This window comes from Pipra filicauda, unplaced genomic scaffold, assembly GCF_003945595.2.
Source record: "Pipra filicauda isolate LSUMZ 115617 unplaced genomic scaffold, ASM394559v2 scaffold32_size4067784_pilon, whole genome shotgun sequence".
Classification (NCBI taxonomy): Eukaryota; Metazoa; Chordata; class Aves; order Passeriformes; family Pipridae; genus Pipra; species Pipra filicauda.
In genome coordinates, this window is record NW_024104454.1 from 3,054,455 (window position 1) to 3,078,654 (window position 24,200).

Genomic DNA, 24,200 nt, shown 5'->3' on the forward strand with positions numbered 1-24,200 from the left:
ACAGTTGACTTGCAGACAGTGTAGGAAACTGAGGGAACTGCAACTTCCCTCATGTCTATTTTCCAAGATAAAATGGTGTTGAAAAGTAATTTGTGACCTTTGTGGTTCATAGCCTCTCTTGTGGTCCATGAAATTTCTTGGGTAATGCTAAGTAATGCTGTCTCTACAGGTCAGTACTACATAATTCTTAGAACAGCCTATACCATTCAGTTCAGCTGCATTTTACTATTCTCTAGGTACTCCAGGGAAATGTATTAGGATGACAGTCTACTAATACTCCATTGACCAATGACACTTGAAAGAGAGGAGGGACTTGATTTCAGTCATGGCACTTGAAATGATCCTTTTCTTATGCCAAATGAAAATAAAGACAGTAACAGAATTTATTGGGGAAAAAGATAATAGACAGTATATTACAAAATTTTATCAGGGTATGAACATCAGAAAAGGATAAAAAGTCACATTTAACCTTCTTCAAAGTTGAAGTATACAATGGGCCTTCTTCCTTATCCAGTTGACAAGTTATAGCTGAAATATCTTGAAGAGCAGAGCCTCAGGAAGTGTTAGCTGTAGAGTCTCAGCAGCTCCTGAACTTCCACTCCTTTTTGATATCTGCTGCTTCAGTCTTTCAGAACTAGAAGTGATGATGACTATGGTATGGCTGACTTGCAATCTGCTTATGATGCAACATAAGACATATGGCTTCGTCAGAGACTCGTAAGGAACCTTCTTCCTTTGCATGCTTCCCAGTAAGTGCTATAATCTGACCTATTAGAAAAGCCCATCATACTTGCAGCTTGCTTATCATGTGAACACGTTTTCTGATGCTTCACTGTTAAGTGAAGTCCCTTTCTGACAAATGGCCATTCTGTACATAGAAAGCAGCAATCTCTGATAACAGGAGGCAAACTATTAATGCCTCTTTTGTTATTCTTTGTCACATCATTAATCACAATAAAAATTCCTTAGATATCATTCATGTTCAGTACCTAATATTTACTCCTATGAGAGAAAGCTTGGTGATGCTATTAATAATGCAATGTGTATTTTTTAAGGTCCTGCCTCCTCAAAATACATCTCAGACATGAGATGATAGTACAGAAGTTAAGGAAAGAGGAAGAGATGATAGTACAGAAAATCTTAGGGCAAGTGCTAATCTAATTTTCAAAAGTAACCACTCATTCTTGCTTGTCCATCATAAAAAACCTCAAGTGAACTGCTCAACATGCAGAGATGCTAAAAGTTTTTCTCTAGTAATGTCATCCTCATATCTCAGTTTGTTCACCTATGGAACAGACACGATAAGTTGACGGGTGTACTGCAGTCAGCAGGATTGGTGAGCTCTCTATCTGAATGATAGTGGGTTTGTTGTTCCACAACATTGTTCCATCCTGTTTGAAAGAAATGACAAGGCCAAGCCCACCTGAAAGAAATGACAAGCCCATCAGTCTAAACAAGTCATCTAGGGCATGTTCTATGTCTTTACATAATTTTTTGTATCTGCATGCATATATACTTAGCAGTTAGGTGCTCTGCTGCTTAAAGAAGATGAAAGTACATGGCTCTTTTTATATACAGGGCTCCCTGCAGTTCCACATTAGTCAATGAAAAGTATATAACTGAATGATAAAGTAGCAGCAGTCATTGCTCAAATTATTTATAAGTCATTCATTCATCTTTATGTATAGGGCTGTCAGTTTTTTTCCTCTTACACAGAAGGAAAGAAAAACCAAGACTTGGTGCTTGCTCTTCCAAAGAACTGTGCAAACATTAACTGAAACCAGGTGGAAAATGCTGATAGAAGGAAAAGGCCACACAGAAATTAAGATTTAATGCAGCTTTAAATATAGCTTGTTCCTAAGAAAGTATAAGAAGATTAGAAAGAAATTTTCACCAAGGCCCTCAATATGTTATCATTTACTCTCCTACAGAGTGAGTGTAAATATATATGAGAAATACTATTGTTCTTATCTGGTGGTATTATGGTTTCCCTTTCCATTGGTGTAAAGTAGCATGGAATTAGACAATACTGAATCCAGGTTATTAAACATTCTGAGATATATGGTGAGTGGAAATATTATTTTTAAGAGAGGTAAAACTGAATATCCTTCTAGTACTTAATACCCCAAATCAAGAATGAATCCATAACAGGAAAGGTGTTTTGTACCTTGTTTCTCTGTTGTTTCCAAACTCAAGCTGTAGCAGAAGAGCTTGTAAGCAACTTTTTTTAAAAAGAAGTCCAAGATTCATGAAAGAATCATGGACAATTAAGTGCCACAAGTCAAGCCTCCTTCTCCAAAGGCAGGTCAGAGAAGCAGAGAAGTATGCAGGCTGACACAGTGGTAGAGAGCCCTCTGTCATGTTTTGGTTTTTTCACTTTTTTTGTGAGAGTACTTCTGGAACCACCTTGGTCCTGATGGAGTCATTGTCATAATTCCATGTGTTTAATTTTTCTATGATTCTTTTTCTTTGGAAAAAAATAATGGAATCAGTCTCTGAAGCATATGGAGCATCACCCCATCAATAAAACTATTTCGATAACATGCCATAACTAATCTTCAGATTTTTGAATTTTTAAAATCTGGATTTAGCTTCAAGTCCAGCTGGCTGCTCTGGCCATCATCTGTTAAAAAAAATGTCTGGAGACAGAATCTTGGCTGTCAGAGTGACTTTCTCTTGCGTGCTTAGCAGTACTGTGAAAAATTTGCAGCTTCACACAACTCAGTCCTTCAGAGTCCCAGGGTACCCCAGGGAAGCTGTTGAGTTTGTTAATATTGTAGCATTGACAAAGACAGATAAACCTCTTTCATTCACTTCTATTTTTGGCAACTAGCTTAGAACACAATCTTCCAACCTTATGAATCATGCCTTCAAACATACTTCAAGTATACATCCACCTGTCTAAAAGAGGAAAGGGAATCTGTGGCAACAGGCTGGCCAGCTTGATGAGGCAGGCTTTAAACTAAGGACTCAGGGTGTGGGGTCCAAAGTAGCAATGCTCACAGCATCAAATCCGGCTGGGGAACAAGCCAGGCCAAACAGAGAAGTGACAAATGTTCCTTATCTGCCTCCCAAAATGAGATCCAGAAGGCAAACCACCTCAAGAGTGTGTATGGCTGTGGTGGAGCCTCTTGCACCCTTGCTGGGAAACCTGCACACTTGATTACCTCTCTGAAATGCACACAGCATGGGAAATAAATAGGAAGAATTAGAGATTTCTGTGCAGTCACAACGCCATGATCTCATTGCAGTTACAGAGACACGATGGGATAGCTTGCATGACTGGAATGCTGTCATGGATGGCTATGAACTTTTTAGTAAAGACAAGCCAGCAATGTAAGGTGGTGGAGTTGCTCCTTACATGAGAGAGTAACTGGGATGTATCATGCTCTGTTGAGGGGTGGATGAAGAACAAGTTGAAAATTTATGAGTAAGAATTTGGGGACAGACTAACACAGTGACACTGCTGTGGGTGTTTGCTATGTGCCACCCCATCAGGAAGACGAAGTTCTAGAGACAGCTGGAAGGAGCCTCACAGTCACAGGCTCTGGTGTTCATGGTGAACTTAGAATCATAGAATCATAGAATCGATTGGGTTGGAAAAGACCTCCGAGATCATCGAGTCCAACCCTTGGTCCAAATCCAGTCCGTTTACTAGATCATGGCACTCAGTGCCACGTCCAATCTGCGTTTAAAAATCTCCAGGGATGGTGAATCCACCACCTCTCTGGGCAGCCCATTCCAATGCCTGATTACTCTCTCTGTAAAGAATTTTCTCCTGATATCCAACTTTAATTTCCCCTGGCAGAGCTTAAGCCCGTGCCCCCTTGTCCTATTGCTGAGTGCCTGAGAGAAGAGACCAACCCCCACCTGGCTAGAACTTCCCTTCAGGTAGTTATAGACAGTGATGAGGTCACCTCTGAGCCTCCTCTTCTCCAGGCTAAACAACCCCAGCTCCCTCAGCCTCTCCCCATAGGACTTATGCTCCAGTCCCTTCACCAGCCTTGTTGCTCTTCTCTGGACCCGCTCAGGCATACTGATCTCTGCTGGAAAGACAACACAGCCAGGCACACACAGTCCAGAAGGTTCCTGCAGAACATTGATGATAAATGATTCAGATGCAGGACTTGAAGGTATTCTAAGTTTTCCAATGAAAATAAATTGGGATGAGATATTGACTCCCTCAAATGCAGACAGACCCTGCAGAGAGACCTTGACAAATTAGAGAGCTGGGCAATCAAGAACCGTATGAACTTTATCAAACACAGGTGCCGGATTGTGCACCTGGGATGGTGCAAACCTGGATGTATGTACAGACTGGGGAACAAGAGGCTGGAGAGCAGTGCTGTGGAAAGGGACCTGGGGACAAATTGAATATGAGTCAGCATATTCAAAAGTAACCACTCATTCTTGCTTGTCCATCATAAAAAACCTCAAGTGAACTGCTCAACATGCAGAGATGCTAAAAGTTTTTCTCTAGCAATGTCATCCTCATATCTCAGTTTGCTCACCTATGGAACAGACGCAATAAATTGCCAGTACGCCCTGCCAGCCAAAAGGGTCAACTGTGTCCTGGGGGACATCAGGCACAGCATCACTGGCTGGTTGAGGGAGGTGATTGTCCCACTCTGCTCTGCAGTGGTGAGGCCTCACCTTGAATACTGTGTGCAGTTTTGGGCACCACAATATAAGAAGGACATAAAGCTATTAGAGACTGTCTAAAGGAAGGCAATCAAGATGGTGAAGGGCCTTGAGGGAAAACCATATGAGGAGAGGCTGAGGTCACTTGGCTTGTTCAGCCTGGAGGAGACTGAGGGGAGATCCCATAGCAGTCCACAGCCTCCTAACAGGAGGAAGCAGAGGGGCAGGCACTGATCTCTGGTGACCAGTGACAGGACCCAAAGGAATGGCATGAAGCTGTGTCAGGGGAAGTTTAGGCTGGATATATGGGAATATGGGGTTTAGGCTGGATATATGGGAAACCAGAGGGTGGTTGGGAACAGAATCCCCAGGGAAGTGGTCACAGCACGGAGCCTGACAGAGTTCAAGAATTGTATGGACAATACTCTCTGGCACATGGTGTAACTCTTGGAGCTGTTGTGTGCAGGACCAGGATCTGGATTTTAATGATTCCTTGTGGGTCCCTTCTAACTCAGCATTTTCTATGATTCTACAGTGAGTATTTTTTAAAACTTAAAGATTTCAATTTTTTTTTTATTTTTAAGCATCAAATAAAACAATGCAGAGGATGGCACAAAAGTGAGAGGCTACAGATGCCTGTTCTCTGTTCAAAAGTAAACTGTCACTGTCTAATGCAACTGTTTAAATAGTCTGTCCTAAATCTAACAGTAGAGCAAAAGAGTCAGCAGACTTATAGTTGCTCAAGGGCTCAGTGAGGCAAATGTCTGGAGCACATTTTTTATTAAACAAGGAAAGGTAGAACCATTCTACCATGTTCTGACTGTTCAGATGCTTGCTACGAGTGTTACAAGGCCCATTGCAAATTACTATTTCCACATTCATATCATCTCTTATTATCTCTGCTCAGTCACTGTGAGGCAGCCTAATCTATTCCTCACCATACAGACCATTTTATTCTAACCACTAAATAGCATTTCCCATTTGGATTCCGATATTCAGCAACAGGCTCATTTGTTCAAAGACAATTTCTACATACCTTAGTAAAAAATGACATTTTACAGACAGAGATTTTAAACAGTTTCCCAACCCAGAAGTTTAACCCCTTGGTTGTATGTGTATGTGCTTTTGTATACATATAAGTGTTATTTAAGGCAATGGGATAAATGACAATAACAAAGTATTGCAGAGAATATATGATAAGTTGTCATAATAATGGCTTTAAGATTCTTTTTACTGATGAATAAATTGTAAAAATCTATTTACGAGCCCTAAGTTGCAAAGCACTTATACAGCTGCTTAACATCAAGCAACATGTATTCAGTGGGACTGATCTAGAATTAACCTACTTTCACATTAGTATTAGATAGTGGTTAGTTGGTGATGGTTACCAAGTTTTTCCCTCATATGAGGCTATAAGAATAATGTGAGGACACCTGGAAAATTGTCTGTAGAAAAAAAAGTCCAACCACCTCAAAGGAGGTAAATGAGGAGAGAGACCATCTCATTTCTTATTACCATACCTATCATACACCGGGTCTTATTGAGAACTTTTGTACTCACAGATGGAAGGTAATTTGCCCTTGTGCATCATCTCTCATTGACATCCAACTCTGCACCTCATTTTCAAACATATCTGCAGCCCATTTGGATGCTCCTAAATCAACATGTAGTATGTTGCATGGATATACAATTGTAAATTTATGAAGAAACTTGTAAGGAGATCATATATAAGTGATGGCTTCCTTAGGTCAGAACAGATATTTGTTATAAATATAAGGAATGGCCATTTTTCCATAATAACAATGATTTCATGTAAAATGTAGGCCTCCACAAGATAACATTTTCAGCAAAATTTGCAAACTGATCACATCTCTATCAAGAAAAGCAAACCATAATTGTTTTTTGGGGGGTGATTTACCTTTAAACTGTTTATTGACCTAAGTACTCACAGTGTCCCTGGGAAATCTCTCTGTTTCTGATCACATTTCCACACCTCCCTGAAGAAGGACTTCCAGTTAGATTAACAACAACTCGGCTTAATGTTATGGAATATGGATATATTTAATATTATTGATTCAAAATATAAAAATAACTATGTTTTACAAGAAATCCAGGTATTTCATCTTGATTTTGGATGAAAAGAAATGTGAAAATATCAAAATTTACCATGGCAGAGAGAGAGAATTTTAAATTTCATTTCTTAACTATCCCTAGTTGACTTAAACATGAACTGAAGGGAATACTTGGAAACATGATTTAGAATTAAGTTCTGTGCTGGCCGCAAAATAAGCACCTTCTCTAACACTGGGCAAGATCAGCCTATAAGTCATAAGTTATATAAGTTATGTGATGTTACAGGAGGTCAACTAGGTCTACTTACCTGGCCCTCTACCTGCCCTTGAATGCCATTTTTCTTGAGATGGTCTTCTGGCAAAAGACTTTAGGCTAGATAAATTATTCTGATGGTGACAGTCTGTTCCTGGCTGCCTTTTCCATTATTCTGAGCTGCATTGTTCATGTGCTACACACTTCCAAGTGCTCTGATAAGTGTCTGGGAAAAAATGGTAGCTGAGAACAGGCCTCTTATCACTGTCAGAACCATGAATTCATGAACAACTCCTCTGCCTGACTTCCAAATTGCCTGTGGGCCAGAGAATAGCTGGAAGTGCAAACTATCTGTGTTGGAGGAAGACACTGGTTATTCTTTTTCCTAGGACAGTTATATGGCTATTTGTGTTACAGCCTTAGGTACAGAATGTTTTTAAGCCTAACCTGAAAGGAGGTTGTAACGACGTGAGGGTCAGCTCTTCTTCAAGCAAAGAGAAGCTCCTTTTTGCTTTTATGACTAAAATTTCTCTGAAGACTTTAGTAGTAGATCACCTGCCCAAGGGTGCATTGCCTTGTTTTGATTTCTTTTTGTTCAGTACAGAGTGAAAGAACTGATGTACTCTCTGAAGAAACAAGATTTTCTGAGTAAATGTTCTACTTGTGTAGGGAAGCCAATTTGCAAAAAAACAATGATTCAACTAAAACTCCTCCAGTTTGAAATTACTCTTAAAATATTTATCATCAAAGAATGAGAAGTATGCTTTGTTTTAAACTATATTTCAATCTTTCAACAGCTTTCCAGCTTTACATAATACTGTGTTAATAATATTTCCCAGGTGGGAAAATACTCCCCTTCCTCTGAAAGAACTTCTCTCCTGACCTTTTATGCCTCATTTGTAAAGTCAAGCACAAAAGACAAGGGGAGTTGATAAAATAATAAAAATAAACAATGACAACACTCAGATGGATATTTATAGGCCATCAGGGGTATCAGCTGTTGGAGATGAAGGGAGCAAGTACATGCCATTGCACAGATCAGACTCAGGCGTGGTCAGTCTTATTTTCTGAGGTTTTAGCATGCAACCCAGAGACACTTGGCCTTGACCTTTATTCTGGTAAAACATGGGATGGAATTATATAACAAAATGCAAGTTACTGTTTCTAAAACAGGGAAAGGGAAGCCTGATAGGATACAGAAGAAATTGTGCATCAGTTTAGAGGTGAACTGCTGAATTTTTTATGTGAAGGAAAAAAGATCTACCTTCTTTTTGTCACAAAATTATCTTCCTGTAAGAAAGATGGAATTATTTCTGAAAGCCACAAGGAATGATAGCAACTTTTTGGAGTGCTGTGGTGATAAGTCATTGGAACACATGTTCTCATGAGCTGATTTGGGATTTTTCAGAACAGTGAAAAGTCACAAGATGCAGCATTGTGACAGGCATCTGATTTTTATTTGGCATGTGCTGAAACATGAATCACAGTGTTCATATTGTTTTTTTCAGAGTAGAACATGAGAGTTTCAGACACTGATTCATGCTCTTACCTGAAAGCATTACAACGACAATTTCATGTCAGCTTAAGTCCCAAGAGGGCTGGAGGTTTGGCAAAAGCACAGAAGCCCCAGTCAAAATGCTGCAGAAAGAAACAGCAAAGAAATAACAAACAATTAGAAAAGGCAAGCAACACTTCCTCTTACCAGGGCTTAAAAAGATAGAGTCAAGGACTTTTATGCTACTCAAAACACATGCCTTTCATTCAAGTGATGAAAACCAAGTAATCAAAGGAAAAGTTATCAGTGTGAAAATCACTCCATGACACATTTTTTAGAAATATACTCTTGTATTTGCTTTGGTAAATGCAATGTTCAGAAATAGTTTGAAACAGCTGGTACAAGTGGAAATTAATAATTTTGCCTAGGTCACAGTAAATGTTTCTTGCATGCATACATAAAGAAAAGAGCAGAGACAAATTTTATAACATAGCAGAACAATTTATCTGCCTCATAGACTCATGAATATTTGAACTGAGCATTTGAGACTGAGGAAGTAGTCTGAAATCTCAAACTCGTGTTATTTCCTTCAGTAATTGTGGAGTTTTGATGTTTAGTTCCACAAGAAAGTAAATCTGTTGAGAATTTTATCCTTATATGAAAAGCATATATATTTAGTGGCCAAAAGACATGAAGCAGAGTTTGTATTTTATTGTGACACAGAACTGTATCTGAAATGCCATTGGGTTGCCCTTATATGCCATGAATACTTTAAACAGTCTGCCTGTTGTCATAACAAAAGTGAAAGGGAGACAGAGAGAAAGAAAGGTAGGAAGGCAACAGATGTCATATATATACTAATGGAAACGGAAAGTGATCTAACCCATGGGACCCTTATCTGAATAAACTATGAGTGCTCTGAACTAAATAGTTTATTAATTTCCATGAAAAATTGAGAGTTGAAGTCTTAGACTCAATGATTTATAACATATTCTGGATAAAAAAATGAATTCTATTATACGAACAATACAACCTATGAAGTTACAAATACAGCTGCATAAATACTGGATAGATGAGGGGTTTTTTTCTCAATAGAAAAAAATAGCTGGTAGCTTTTCTGCATAGAGCAATTTGATTCTGAGTTAGAAGTTAATTTTGAGGCTAAGTGAGGTGCTAGGCTTGTATTTTCTTAAATGAAAATGAGATGATGTGGACTATGGAAATACATTAGCAAATGGTCTTATATGGTTCATTTTCCTACAACAGCTATTTAGGAAATGTAAAAGAAAATAGTCTGATATTTTCTGTTATCACTGAACTTATGAGGATTAAATTATTCCTTCAGTTGAACATAAGATCCTTCTACATCTTAACCTCATCCTCTTATTTTTAATCTGCCTTTTTCGAAGTTTTAACATGGAGGTAATTACCTGTCACTGCTGAGTAGAGTTACATATAGAAACAAAAAATAAGTTCCCTTTTTGGCAGGAAAGTAAGAGTATTATGACTGGACAATTTAACCATTATTTTTTGGCTCAGAAGTTAACACCCTGCTGAAGCATTTATATTTCTCTGGGCTCTTGAACAGGGAGAAAGACATTACTGCAGGTTACAACTGGCTTACAAAAATAAGGTTTTCTTTTGCAGTCTGTAGCCTTGAGATTTCATTGTTGTAATCAAACAACAAAACCAACCCTGAATATTAGATTCTGCACAATAAGGCGACCTCCAAAACCAACCAGTTCCCCAGATTGCCTTTCACCAACCTATACAAGGTTATAATTTTTCAGTATTTGTGTACATCACTGAAGTTTTTAGGGCAATGCTAAACATATTCCTTTTCAACAAACTAAAATTTCATATGGCAGACCTAAATGCATTTTAGCTCAGAAATCCCAATTAAATCCTAACTGTGACACTAACCTAAGGCTGTCTGAATAAGCTGACAATAGTTACCTATGTCACACGGCTTTTGCTTTCACCAGTAGTACAGATTTTTCTAGAGATGGATTAGAAACAGAAAGAGACTAATCTGTCCTAAGTAGACCCTTTCTGTTCTCGTGTGTATTTAGCCCATGGAAAGGCACTCAGTCCTCTCTATCCTCCTTATTGCTATCAGGCTTCCTTTTCATGGTTTGGGAACAGCATCTTTGTGTTTATGGGTTTATGAAAGCCCAATAATTCAAGGAGGCAGAGTAACTTCCTCTTAGTGGAAAGGGGGATTCTGTGTAGTGGGGTTCTGTGTAATGGGTTTCTGTGGCTGGGTTTTGGTAGCAGGGGATTTACAGGGGTGGCTTCTCTTAGAAACTGCTAGAAACTCCCCCTTATCCCGTGGAACCAATGCCAGCCAGCTTCAGAATGGGCTTCCTGCCACAAGGTTGAGCCAATCAAGAGTGATAGTAACGCCTCTGTTTTAACATGTTTAAGAACAGAAGGATATTGCACTGAAAAAATTCCAGCCAGGGAAGAGCGTAGTGAGAACATGAGAACAACAATGCACACACCAAGGTCAGTGAAGAAGGAGGAGGAGGAGGAGGAGGTGCTCAGATGCTGGAGCTGTGGCCTCTGCAGCCCGTGGTGCAGACCATGGGGGAACAGCTGTGTCCCTGCAGCCCATGGAGGACCAAGAGGATGCAGAGACCCACCTGTAGCCCATGGAGGAGCCACTACTGGAGTAGGTGGATATCTGAAGGAGGCTGTGACCCCATGGGAGGCCCAAGATGGAGCAGGATCCTGTCGGACACCTGCAGCCCATGAAGAGAGGGGCCATGCTAGAGCACGTTTTTCCTGAGTAGGACTTGTGGCCCCTGTGGAGGACCCACAGTTCATGAAAGACTACACCTCATGGAGGAGTGACCCATGGGACAGCAGTTTGGGAAGAACTATTGCCCAAGGGATGGACTCACACTGGAGAGGTCCATCAAGGACTGTCTCCCATAGGAGTGTCCCCATGGGAGCAGGGAAAGGACTCCTTTCCCTGAGCAGTGACAGAAACAACAACTGACCACAACCCCCATTCCCCATCCCCCTGCACTGCTGGGGGGGGAGGGAGAACATGGAAGGAAGAAGGGGTGGGCAGAAGATGTGTTTATTTTACTTATCACTCTTTTGCTCTGACTCTGTTAGTAATCAATTCAACTAGTATCCCCGCTTTGAGTCTGTTTTGCCTGTGATGATTAGTAAGTGACCTCTCCCAGCAATCAACTTATGACTCCTTTGCTGTTTTCTTCTCTCCTCTGTCCAGTTGCAAAGGGGAGTGAGAGAATGCCTTTAGTGGGTACCTGTCATTCAATCAGAGAACTTCAGCACAATCTCATAATGTGCCTATCTGCACAGGCCATCAATGACAGACCACTACCAGCCTCTTTCATCATGACCCTTTCATTTCAAAGCAGAATCTTCTAAAAAAATTCATATTAGTAGGTGATATCAGTACTGAGGAAATGCATAGAAACTGACAGAGCAAAATATAGTATTTGTTGTTTAATTATAATTGAATAATATTAACTGATTAGTAGAGCAGATTCATACTAGACTATTAAATTTGAATAGCGTTAGTAAGCCTTAGTTCACTTGTATTGACAGCAGTCAGGTTTTGCTGATAGACTTCTTGTTTTCTCCCAATTTGGAATACATCTCAGAAGCTTTACTCTGGTTTTCTTTTTTTTTTTTTTTTTAACAAGTGTCCTAATACTGTAGATATTTAGTGGAAACTTGCAGCTTGCTCTCAAGACAGCTGCTCATTCTTCCTCTATTTGTACATTTCATTTACATCCTTGTTGGCACATTTTAAAACTACAGACAGAAAAAACAAATCAGCATTTTGTTTCAAAGCAGAGCTGCAGGAAGAATTTGTTGCCCATTATTTTACCTATCATATTTCCAGTTGGGATTTTTTTTTTTAGTGAGAAAGAATAAACAAAAGATATTGCCACATGTTTCAAACTGTAAGCTTTTAAAAAGCATCATTATTTTTTTTTCTATCCAGTTACAGGAGCAGAACAGCCACAAGTGCTGTGTAGGGTATTTTGTAGCCTCATTTATTTAGAAATTAATCTCACCTGGCAAAGTAAAAACTATTTGCTATTCCCAGCAGTGATGACCTAAAAAGTCAGCATTAAACAGTGTTTCTTAGAGACTTTATAATGTAATCAGGCCTCTTTATTGATGCTTGCTGCTGAGAAGGGCATAAAGGTTCTCCCAGAGAAAGCAGTGGAAACTTGGTTTCAGCAAATCACTTAAGCAGATGCTTATTTAAATATGTGTTTCAGTTTAAGCAGGTGCTTATATTCCATCAAAGTAAAGTAGTCTCAAAAATGTACTTCATTGCTCTTTTAAAGATGGGCTAGCACCTTGATTAAAGCCTAAATTTTCAAATACTTACATTTCTGGCTTTTCTCTAAAGATCCTTGAGAATTTCGGAGCCCCAACTTAGTTGTTATCCATCTGCAATGAATGAGAACATTTTCTTCCTCCGTATGAAATCTCATTGGTTGATGAAGAAAATATAGTTTAGCATTAAAAAAGAGAAATCAGAAGTCTTACGTCTCCCATATTAAAGAATGCTAGGTTAAAATGAGCTTTCATTCCTCTAACAGGGTGAATAACTATACTTGTAAGGAAGACCAGTTATGTAGAGATGCAGCACACACACAGGCACTTGCATTCTTACCACTGAGTCACAACTGAGACGGCAAACAGATTGCTCACTTCTTGGGATCTTTAAGGGCCCCTCAACCTTTTCATATGAGCCTATGTTTGAGTCACATGCCCCACCCATATGTCACTGTCAGTAGCCACATTTGCCCAAATAGAATAGCTCATTTCTTCAATCATTTCATTCTGAAAAAATAGCTTGTTTATACAGTTTCCTAACTTCTGCACTGGCTCAGTGTTACCACATTTCCATGACAAATGAAGAACATCTGTTTACCAAATTCCCAGTTCTAAATGTTTCAGATAAATTGATGAGAGTTATCCTTGAGTAGTAACAGTAGAATTAATACTGGTAAAAACTATAACAAATATATATAGTAAGCTATGCCGCTGCTACTAGGTGTTTTGTGTATTTACATGTGAGTAACTGAGTAAAGAAAAATGACATTTATGAAAGAAATGTAAAGAGGGAGGAAGGAAAAGAACTGCTATTACAAAGTACAAGTCTTTGAACATTTTTGTGCCAATAGAGAAATGTTTGGGGGTTTGGAAGTGTGGTTTGCACACTTGGTTTTATTCCTGATGTTTCGGTGATTTTTTCTGTTTGAGTAATTTAACCTCCAAAAATCAATGTGTGCTTCTAGATAAAGACTACAGGGTCATCAGACACGTAGATGTTAAAAAAGCAATACTTTTTCTGTCTGAAACCTCCTTCATTAAGGATTTGCATACATCTAGAAAGATCAGATTTCTAATTTGAAGAGTATTTGGGGATTTTTGGAGATGAAAGGCACCATTCAAATGTTAGCTATTACCATTGCAAGAGGCAATCTTTACTATCACAGTAGGGGTAGGTGCTGTAATTAGTGCCAGATAGCACTGCTACCGTTATTCATTTATATTACTGACAGTTCTGAAATTATCTTGTGGGGAAAAGCAGATATTATTTGAGAACCTATTCCTGATTCTGATCCCTAATTAATTGAATGTACAATCCCTTAGAAACATATACTCTTTTACATGAAATATTACAGTAGTTGCTGTTAGTGTGAATGACAGTATATTGGTCTTTATGTGCAGTGGGACACTGAATATGATATCATACAATCTTTTACTTTTACTTTCCTTTGAATTTCCCGGTTCAAGCTGTTACAACTGTTCAAGATTGACACCTGTGTTTCTGATCTGCTGAGAAAGGTATTGTTGATTTATGGAACAGTCATTATTACTGCAACATAATTGAGAGGCCAGAAAATATTTAAGGTCATTTAACAAACTCAATTTACTTTTTCATCTCTCTGTTTTGAAACACTGGCATATATGCCTTTTATACTTGTATATTAAACTTAGCATTACAGTGTTTATTTCCCTTCACTCTGCAATATAGAGTTTATTTTAATACCAGAAATGATCACCGTGCACAAGGAAAATTTCACTTTTTCACTAAAGAACTGAAAAAAACATCAGGATGATGTAGGCAACCACTAACAGAACTGCAGTAAAATTAGCATAACTGCCAACTTAAGGATTTATCGTGTTTGTAGAGACCATTCAACCCATTCAGAAAATATATTCTGTGAAAACCAGTAACAGGCTCTTACAGTTAATTATTTTTGATAGCACATAAGAATAAAATCCAGTGGGTGCTTTCCCATCTCTTGGCCCTAAAACACTAACAGTAGTTAAACTATTTCAGCAGCAGCTTAGCACGAGATGTTTATGATCTGTAAGAAACATCTGTTTATCGTAGAATCATAGAATGGTTTGGGTTGGAAGGGACCTTAAAGATCATATGACTGAGATGGTTTACACATATTGAAGATAAGGGTCTTGCAGCATCATAAACTTCTAGATAGATATGTTATATGATACATACGGTTGTGCAGACCGAAATACATCAGAAATCTACCCATGTTGCATTTTTATTGTACAATACTTTTCAAAAGGCTCTTCTATCACACCCTATAATTTCAGGTTCCTGCTTCTCAAGCTTTCCTCTCCAATTGAAGTCACGTTTTTGGATGCCTTTCATACGCAAGTTATATTTATGTATGTCTCAGGAATTCCTAAATTTCAGTTAAGTATGCAGTGAAGATAGAAAAATTGTAGCACATATATTTCCCAAACTGATTCTAAATTAAATTTCTATTCCTTTTCCTAGGCTTTTCAGGTGTCTTAATACCCTTTAAGAGGGTTAGCAATTTCACAAAGTCATCAGTAGCAGTGAATTTCATTAATAATGCTACCCCTTTGGTTCAGATTATTAATGAGGACATTTAACAAGAACAGGCACAAGATCTTGCACTAGCCTGTTTTTAATAACATTAATATATTTAATATCTGGAAACTACTCTGGTTTTTTATGACATACTATATCTTCTCTACTCGACTGCTGTATTTCTGTTGTGCAGCAAGCGATCGAATTTGGTACTGCATATTTTGATTTGTGCTAACACTCCTATACACTAATTTTACTAGTATGCCTTACATTTATTTATGTCATAAATCAAGCTGCCATTGCATTCTTACTTTTTTGCAATATATATTCATATTCCATTGCTTCTGCATCATGAGTGGAAATTAATTTTGAGTTGATTTTTCTGCTGATTTGGCAAAATTATACTTATTGCAAGGTACTGTAAACATCTTCTTTCATGATGTATCCATTAAGATGAAGGTTAAAAACACTGCTATGAGGTGTACCTCATTTTTAATTCAGTTTTATTACATGCACTGTTATCTGTAACTCTGTAGCACTTTAAAGTATTCAGTAAGTTCTGTAACAGCCAGTATAACATCCATATGGACAGCCAAAGATGCTTTTCTTTGCAGTTAATGTCGACTACTTCAGTTTACATCAGAGCTCTATGTGATTCTCAGAACATTTAAATATGCCTGATTTCCATCATCAGCATGGCAGTAAACTGAAGCTCAAAATGATTGAGAGCAGCCCTGCAGAGAAAGTTTTGGGGGTGATGGTTGATGAAAAACCTAACATGAGGCAGCAGTGTGTGCTTGCAGCCCAGAAAGCCAACTACATCCTGAGCTGCATCAAAAAGAGCATGGCCAGAAGGTGGAGGGAGGTGATTCTTTTCTCTATTCTGCTCTTGTGAGACCTCACCTGGACTATCGTGTACAGTTCTGGTGCCCCCAACAAAAGAAGGACATGGAACTGTTGGAGTAAGTCCAGAGAAGAGACACAAAATTGATAAAGGGACTTCCCCTATAAAGACAGGCTGAGAAACTTGGGGCTCTTCAGCTTGAAGAAGAGAATGCTGGGTGGAGGCCTCACAGCAACCTTCCAGTGTCTGAAGGAGGCATACAGGGAAGCCAGAGAGGGACTCTTCATCAGGAACTGTAGTGATAAGACAAGGAGTAAGGGATACAAACTGAAAGAGGGGAAATTTAAATTAGATATTCGGAAGAAATTATTTACTGTGAGAGTGGTGAGACATTGGAACGGGTTGGCTAGGGATGCTGTGGATGCTCCAACCCTGGTGGTGTTCAAAGCCAGGTTGCATAAGGCCTTGAGCAACCTGGTCTAGTGGGAGGTGTCCCTGCCCCTGGATGATCTTTAAGGTCCATTCAAACTCTCTAACAGCCTATGATACTGGATGATTTGCCAAGAATCCTGTTGTGAGCTAGTAGTAAATCTGTTAAAATAACTGGGAAATCCTCCCAGATATACACTGTATCTTCTGATCATGAAATCATTTAGATTCTTAATCTGTACAGTGTTACTCCAGCTATTAACTTCATCCAACAAAACCTCTTGTCTGTATATGACACATTTAAGCAGGTTATACTAATATATTCTAATTATTCATTATGATTAGGTGTTTTTTATTTTACAAGTATTTATTTTTCAATTATTATAACCACTTGCTCAGTCATAAAAAGTATTTACCTGTGGAGGCTATGATTTTCCAGACAGTACAGCAATAGTTGATGTGCTCTGTCTAGCTGTGTGATTTGTACTATAACATTGATGTGAGTAAAAAGAAAGGCCAAAGGAATACATATACTTTTGTCATTCTGTGTAGCTGATTTAAGCCACTGCTTGAAATAAGTTTATTCTCTCTCTCTGTGTATTAATGATGCTGAGCACTAGCTAGACGTGTGATTCCATGATGCAGTGAAGGTCATAGGATTTCTTCTACTCTTGAGTTGCTGGACTCATTAGCACATCCAAAAAGGCTCAGAAACAGGTAAAAATAATGCTTCTGAGCAGCAGAGATGTTAAGGAAATGTTTCCAAAAGTGGCTAGCAAGCCATGACTATGAATACTCTGCAGCGACCTCTACCTCTGTGCCAAGACCTCTGTCTGTCAGAGGAAGCTCTGCCAGCTCAACCAATGTGTGGTTCAGGATCAATGGTTGTCTACTGTTAGGGTCTGGTCTGCAATTCTCTGCCATCTGAGGTGTCGGCAACTGATTTCTGTCTTGCCAGAACTAAAGAGTCCAATCAGCTATTCAGCTGAAGGATTTTGTTCTGCTAGCTATTTATTGTGGAGTGCTGAGATATTTGGAGCTGACTGTGAGAATATCTCTCTCCTTTAATGCTCCAAAGAGTCTAACTGTCACACACTGCAAATTCAGAATACCCATGCAGGCTGAGAGACCACCTTGGCATGAGTATAGGACAAGTTTACTTGTCCATGCTACAGAACAGAGTCAAACATTTTGTTGCAACCAATACCAAACTCAGTTAATTCTCCATCACTTCCTCATCACAAAAATGGAAATTACTAAATACCTTTTCTTCATTATCCTGAATCTTGACCTTTTTAAAATAAAAACAAGAAACATCTTTCCAAACCCAAATTCTGTCTGATTTCAAAACATCCTAAGCCTGTTTCTAAAGCAACTCAAAACAGATAAAAAGATCAAACATGCCACATCACACATTAAAGATTGTTTGAAAGGGCAACCATTCCTCCCTCTGCATGGGAAATGCTAACATTGACAAAGTTTTTGTTCTTTTCAAGATGAAGGCTTTGCTTTCTCTGAGATTTTCAAATATTTTTGTGACATGACTGAGTGAATCTCCCAATTTCTTCTTCTCTGAATGTTTTGTTGATGTGTGGTGCAGGTTCCATTTCATGGCTGATTGGGATTAGTGAACACCAGCCTTCTGAGAGAGGCTTTAAGAACATCCCACAAACTGAGTGGCAGATGGGAAAACAGTTTTTGGCAGCACTGGCTTTCTAATTACTGCAAAAAGAACCCAGCATCATGCCTCCACCCCAAGCAGCTGTACTTTAATTTGCAATGGAAATAATCCAATCGGATCTGTCTTTTCCCTCTCTTCACTTAATCCTGTCTTGTTTTATTTTTTTAATGTGATCGTTATTTATTTGGTTTAATATTTTAAACTAAGTCTCTCTGTTTTTTTCTCTTAAGGCCTGACTGCCAAGAATTTCTCCATGATGGGATTACTAAGAGATTAGCCACTGCCAGGAACTTTCCTTAAGTATGATAGGATTATTTAGGGAACAAACTGTTGTCATGTTCCATCATCATGAATTGGGATTCCAGGGTCAGACCAAACTGTCCAAGCTGAGAAGTCACAAGTGTTCCAGGGAAGACTCAAAGCGAGGGCAACAAGCAAAAATCTGATATTTCAAAGTAGTCAGAATTTAAAAATATCTACTGTCTAGGCAGAAAGCATCAGACTCCCCAGTGATTTATTTCAGGTGTAAATTAATGCACATATAAAAGGAATAAGAAGGCTTAGGTCTATGGCAAATAGATGATTCCTTTCCCCTGTTCTAGCAACCACCAGAGTTCCCACTATCTTAATTTGATTTCTTTTAGACATATCATGCATTCAGACAGCAAGTATGCTCACAGTATCCCCATGCATCCCAGAACATTACTTGCAAAAAAAACCAAAAAACGAGTCTTACCATTTTCATATTAACTACGTGCACTATCACCTTCTTGCCTTGGTTCCAGCCAGGACAGGGTTAATTTTTGCAGTAGCCAGGAGGGGGTATGGCCAGGACACTATACCATCTCACCTTATTGCTGGTGGTGGGGGGAAGGGAGTCTCTGCCAGGGAGAAAGGGTTCATTCCAGTGGAGTAAGCAGAGAGAGCAGTGGAGCGGCCCCAGTTCTGAGCGGGAGGGAGCAGTTGGGGGTAGCACAACAGAAGGAGTGGTCAGGTATTCTCTATTGTCGGGGGGTTCTGCAGTGAACAGTAATAATTTCTTTTCTTGTACCTTCTATCATTAATATTATTGCTGTTACTGTTCATTTTTTTAATCTCATTGCTGTTTCCAGCAAATTGTTTTTATCTCAACCCATGACCTTCACCTTTTGTGCCTGCAATTCTGCTCTCCAGCCAGCCACAGGGGGAAAGGAGGATGAGGAGGGAGGGTGCAAGTGAGCAGCAGAGTAATTTGGAGCTTCAGTGGGAACACAAAACTGGGGAGTACCATTCCTAAACCACGACACTTCTTCAGGATGAAAGATTGCTTAACCATGTTTATGGACTTCCCACGACTAACAGGCAATAATATATATATATATATATATGTGCTTTTGGAAAAGAACCATAAGAGTTTCATTTAGGCACAGAAGCAGTTGCAGTTGAGGTGTTACACGTAAAGTGACATCCAGAACAACATGTTATCCACCAATTTTCTTAGTATATTACATTGCGGAAGTAGATTCTGCTGTGCAGACTCAATGTCTTCATCAGTTGTTATACTCACATTGATTCACAAAAGGCCAGATTCTAAGCACCCATTGCCTGTGTAAACAAGCCCAGTAGACTTGTGATGTAAATGCTTACATAAATCTGAAGTCAAAAGTAATTTTCTTTAAAAAGTAAAGATGATTTACATTATTGTCAAAGAAGATATGGGCTTTGTCGCACTAAGCCCTTTATTTTCTACTAGAAAAGTGGGTTCAAAGTGAAAAAAAGAAAAGTATGGTGGTAAATAAATTTTCTCTGGTTACCCTTCAAAATAGCATACAGTTTAACTTTTAATTAGCTAGATTAAATTTGTGTAGGTTTTCTGTTGCCTTTCTTTTTCGAAGAATCATGGAACTACAACACTTTTAAGACAGAGAAAGCAGACAGAAAATCCCTGCTACCCAGTACAAATCTACTGGCTTCCATTCTACTTTCCTAGCCCTTTCATCAAACTGATTTCTATTAAAATACAGTATTTCGTCAAAAGCAGTTTATCTACACCATTTTTTTGACTTAAAAGGACACCAAAAAAATCTCAGTGTTTAAGATATTAATATAACTAGGACTTGAATAGCTTCTGTAACTGCAATACCCAGGTAGTTCTGAAATAAAGGTTCACCCATTCTGACCTACAGATTAAAGCACTGATTTCAAGACAGTAAGTATTTCATCTTAATTCTCTAACGAGCAGTTTATATTAACAGAATAAAAAATATTTTAGGGCTTATATCTTAAAATAAGAGTGATTTTTTTTCTTTTTTTTATTTTAGACTAGAGGTAGAGATTTTATTTAAACTTGTCATTAGTTTTGGACCACTTCATCCACTGTTATTGTCCTGTTTTACCAAATGGTAACCGACTTAATGAAAGCCAAAGCCAGAATACAATTAATATTTACAACAGAGTTAAAATTTGAAGTCCTGAAATACAGACTCAAGCACAGGCTTAAAGCAGACTTAAAGTATCCAAACAAACCTTGTGCCAAGTCACAGCTCAGTACAAACAATAAGAATGTTCAATTTTCACCACCATTCCTAATTCCATATACATTCATCTCTACATGAGGTAAATAGCTAAAAGGATTAGCCAAGAGTCAGATTTATATTTTTTCATAAGATAAATATGTTTATTAATAGGGAACATCATAAAATCACAAGGAAACATATTTCAAGTAACTGGAAGTTCAGATAACTTATATTCTGTCATAAAGAGAATTTTACTGTATCCAAACAAATTAGAAAATTATTTTGTCCAATATTAATTCCATTTCATAAAGTATGTGGTTTATGTCAATAACATTGCCTCTGTTGTAAAACATAACTAAAAGTAGTGTATTTGTAAAGGACATTTTAATAAGACAGTACAGAAAACTACCCTTATTTGCTGTACCATTACACCCTTCCAGCTGTAAGAAATAAGGACCTACACTGCATTATATTTTGTTTTAAACTTTGCTTGATGAACTTTCAAACAGTGTCAAAATGCATCCCATGGAATGATCTGCCTGTGTGAGGTAGTGATTTTTCTCTGTTTCCTGTTCAAATGTGGCATTTTCCATTATTTGCAGTGAAATATATATGGTATATAGAGAGTGAAAAAAGTTATATATTAAAGGAAATAAACAATTTGTTTTAGTTCTGGCTCTTAGATGTTCTAGACATAAAAATTTACAGAGCCTGAATCTAAGATTCATGAATGATGGAATAATATTTTCCTGAGAGCATATACAACATACTGTTCCATTCTCATGACATTGACCACTCATCACTGGTGAGGAAAAGATAAAAGTGTATTGGCGTATATCTGTAAACATCTTTTTTATCTGTTTTATATGGTAGTATAAAATATACAGCTTATATCAATTCTTCCCAATCTTTTATGAGATATCACTCCACCACTCATTCAGCGCATGACATGTTAGATGCAGCAAAGTGTACCTAAGGTGTTATAACTGTATAAGAGGTGAAAAGGACATTTACAGAGACAATAACATCTCACGAATCTGACTCAGAGAAGAATCTTATACTGCCCTCCCAGAAAGCTGAAATTAACCGGCATTGTACAGGATCAGGTACAACAATGCCCCCAGGAACATACAGTGTAATAAATGGCAGCATCTGAGGTACCTGAAGTTCGTATTTGACAAACATTGATTTACACAGAACTGTGAATCACACAGGCTTCCAACTGGCAATTACTGACTGTTATCTCTCCCTCTGTGCCAGAGATATCTATCACAAAGCCTGATAAGACAGTAGGAAAACTAAGGAAAATAGCGGTGTTGAATCCACAAATAATACTATGGACCACAGACAGCTATACTAAAAAACTCAGAGCAGAGTAATAGTCTAAACCAAGTATTACCCACACCACAGTCATTCTAATTTTGCACAACAGTAACCATGATTTAAATACTAAAACAGCACATTTGTGTGAGTATGATTGGACTTCCTTCAAGACCAACATGTGATCTCCCTGTAAAGTCACCAAGCCAAAGTGAAATTGAAACTTTTGCACAGTAAGGCAGTCAAATGTATCACATATATGAAATGCTGCATGGAATTTCAAAATTACAAGTCAGTTGATACCTTAAGAAAAACAAAAACCAACCAAAAAAAAAGGTAAACCTGAGTGCTGGTCCAACTCATACCCACATCACTGGAAAGACATTTTCAGACAAACGTAAGAATGCTCTTTCTTTCAGGCAGTGAGCAAATTATGACAGCTGCAGTGCAACTAAAGATACTAAATTAGGAAAGAATTAGCTGAAACAAGTTTTGAAATATCATCTGTAGGAAGTATCAAGTAAAATATTCATCCTTCCCCCATTCACCCTTGACTAGCACACAGGTATATGCACACTCTAAGACATTTGTGACAATTCTGATGCATAAAGAAAGCCATTTTAAAAGGAGAACATCCATGTAGCAGAGCATGGCATCTTTAACTGAGCGAAGTCTCAGAAACTTCTGAAGTTCACCAGTTAGAAAGAGACTGGGGGAAAAGAAATAATTGTATTGTTTGGAGCTTTCTCTTTTTTAACTTGTGTTTCAAGTGTTATCAACTAGAACCAAACTCATTACTTTATAATATAGTTACATGTTTTCCAGTAGTTAAGTCCTTCATTATGAGTGGTGTCAGATAAATCAGACAGGTATAAGATGTAGGTTTTCGTAAGTATCAGTGAATCTATCCTTTGGCGAGCAAGTCAGTTTAGATTTAGGATACCTTGACAGAGATACGGTATGGATAGATTCTGGAGTGCCATGAATGTCATGGAATTGTATTGTCCGTAAAACACAAATGACCATCAGTTTCCCCTGCCACAGCACAGAGATGTTGATAGACATTGCATATGTATAAGAAGGATGAGAATAAAAAATAGTATCTTTTTTATTCTGACAAGAGACCAAGAGCCTCCTGTCCTCATATAAGAATGATGAACGTTGATAGGAAGAGATGGGAAATAAGAAATTTTTCTTTTCTTAAGCATATGTGCAGGATAAAGGAAAAGTTCCAAGGAATAAGGGAAATTTCATAATTCAACATAAAAATATAACATAAGATGCCTTTCATGGGGGATGCTTCCAAAAGCATGAAAATATTATGTATTCAGCAATGGGTTCCTGGTGATTTTAAAGTTTCCATTGGCCTCTTAGCTGAGCATATTAAGTCTTCGATGGCAAAAGGTACTGGAATGAGGTCTTTCCTTAAACTCTCTTCCATAATTAATCTACCTCAGAAGTTATATGTATTAGTAGTAGTTCAGAGTCTGGAAGAAAAATTAATTTTTTTTCTCTAGGCATGTTTCCATCTTTCATTGCCCTGTTCCTTTTCAATTTTATATGAGATATTCATTTGTGAATAAATGCTTTGGAATATTTCTTCATTAAAATCTCTACTTTGTGATGCTACTCTACTTAGGAAACATTTATGGCAAGGGAAGAATAGCTGAGAATAACTTTAGATTGAACATAAACCAACGTCATAAAAATAAATTACACTTCAGTCAAACTGTGGTAAATCCCTAGGAAATCTAAGAACTACTTTGAAGTTATTACCTGTTAGAAGAGGGAGGTATTTAAGATATTAGATGTGCATTTAGAAGTGTCTATAATTCTAAATAATTTTAATTGCATACTATATATAAATAGACAGAATAAGAAAAAAGAAAAACAGAACTCTAAAATCAGCCTTACAGAAATATTCTTTACTAAGCACAGCACCCAGAAATTCAGAAATAACTAAGCTAATGTTTCCTATATAAATTTAAATTCAATAGTTGTAAATTTATGCACCCAGGGATCAACTTTAATTATCAAATCTCAAACTCTTTCATAGGAATTTGATCCATACCCTGAGTCAACCTTGATGAATAAGG

General features: G+C 38.0%; 1 long non-coding RNA gene across 1 annotated transcript in view; it reads right to left on the minus strand.

The window, feature by feature from the left end:
- Positions 1-359: 359 nt before the first annotated feature.
- Positions 360-24,200, minus strand: part of LOC113993992 — a 77,074-nt gene continuing 53,233 nt past the window's right edge. Inside the window, exons 2-5 of the long non-coding RNA XR_005564512.1 lie at positions 12,846-12,946; positions 8,516-8,604; positions 1,286-1,423; positions 360-673 (exon numbers count right to left, since the gene is read on the minus strand). This is a non-coding gene — a long non-coding RNA (uncharacterized LOC113993992). The remainder of the gene's footprint in view (positions 674-1,285; positions 1,424-8,515; positions 8,605-12,845; positions 12,947-24,200) is intronic.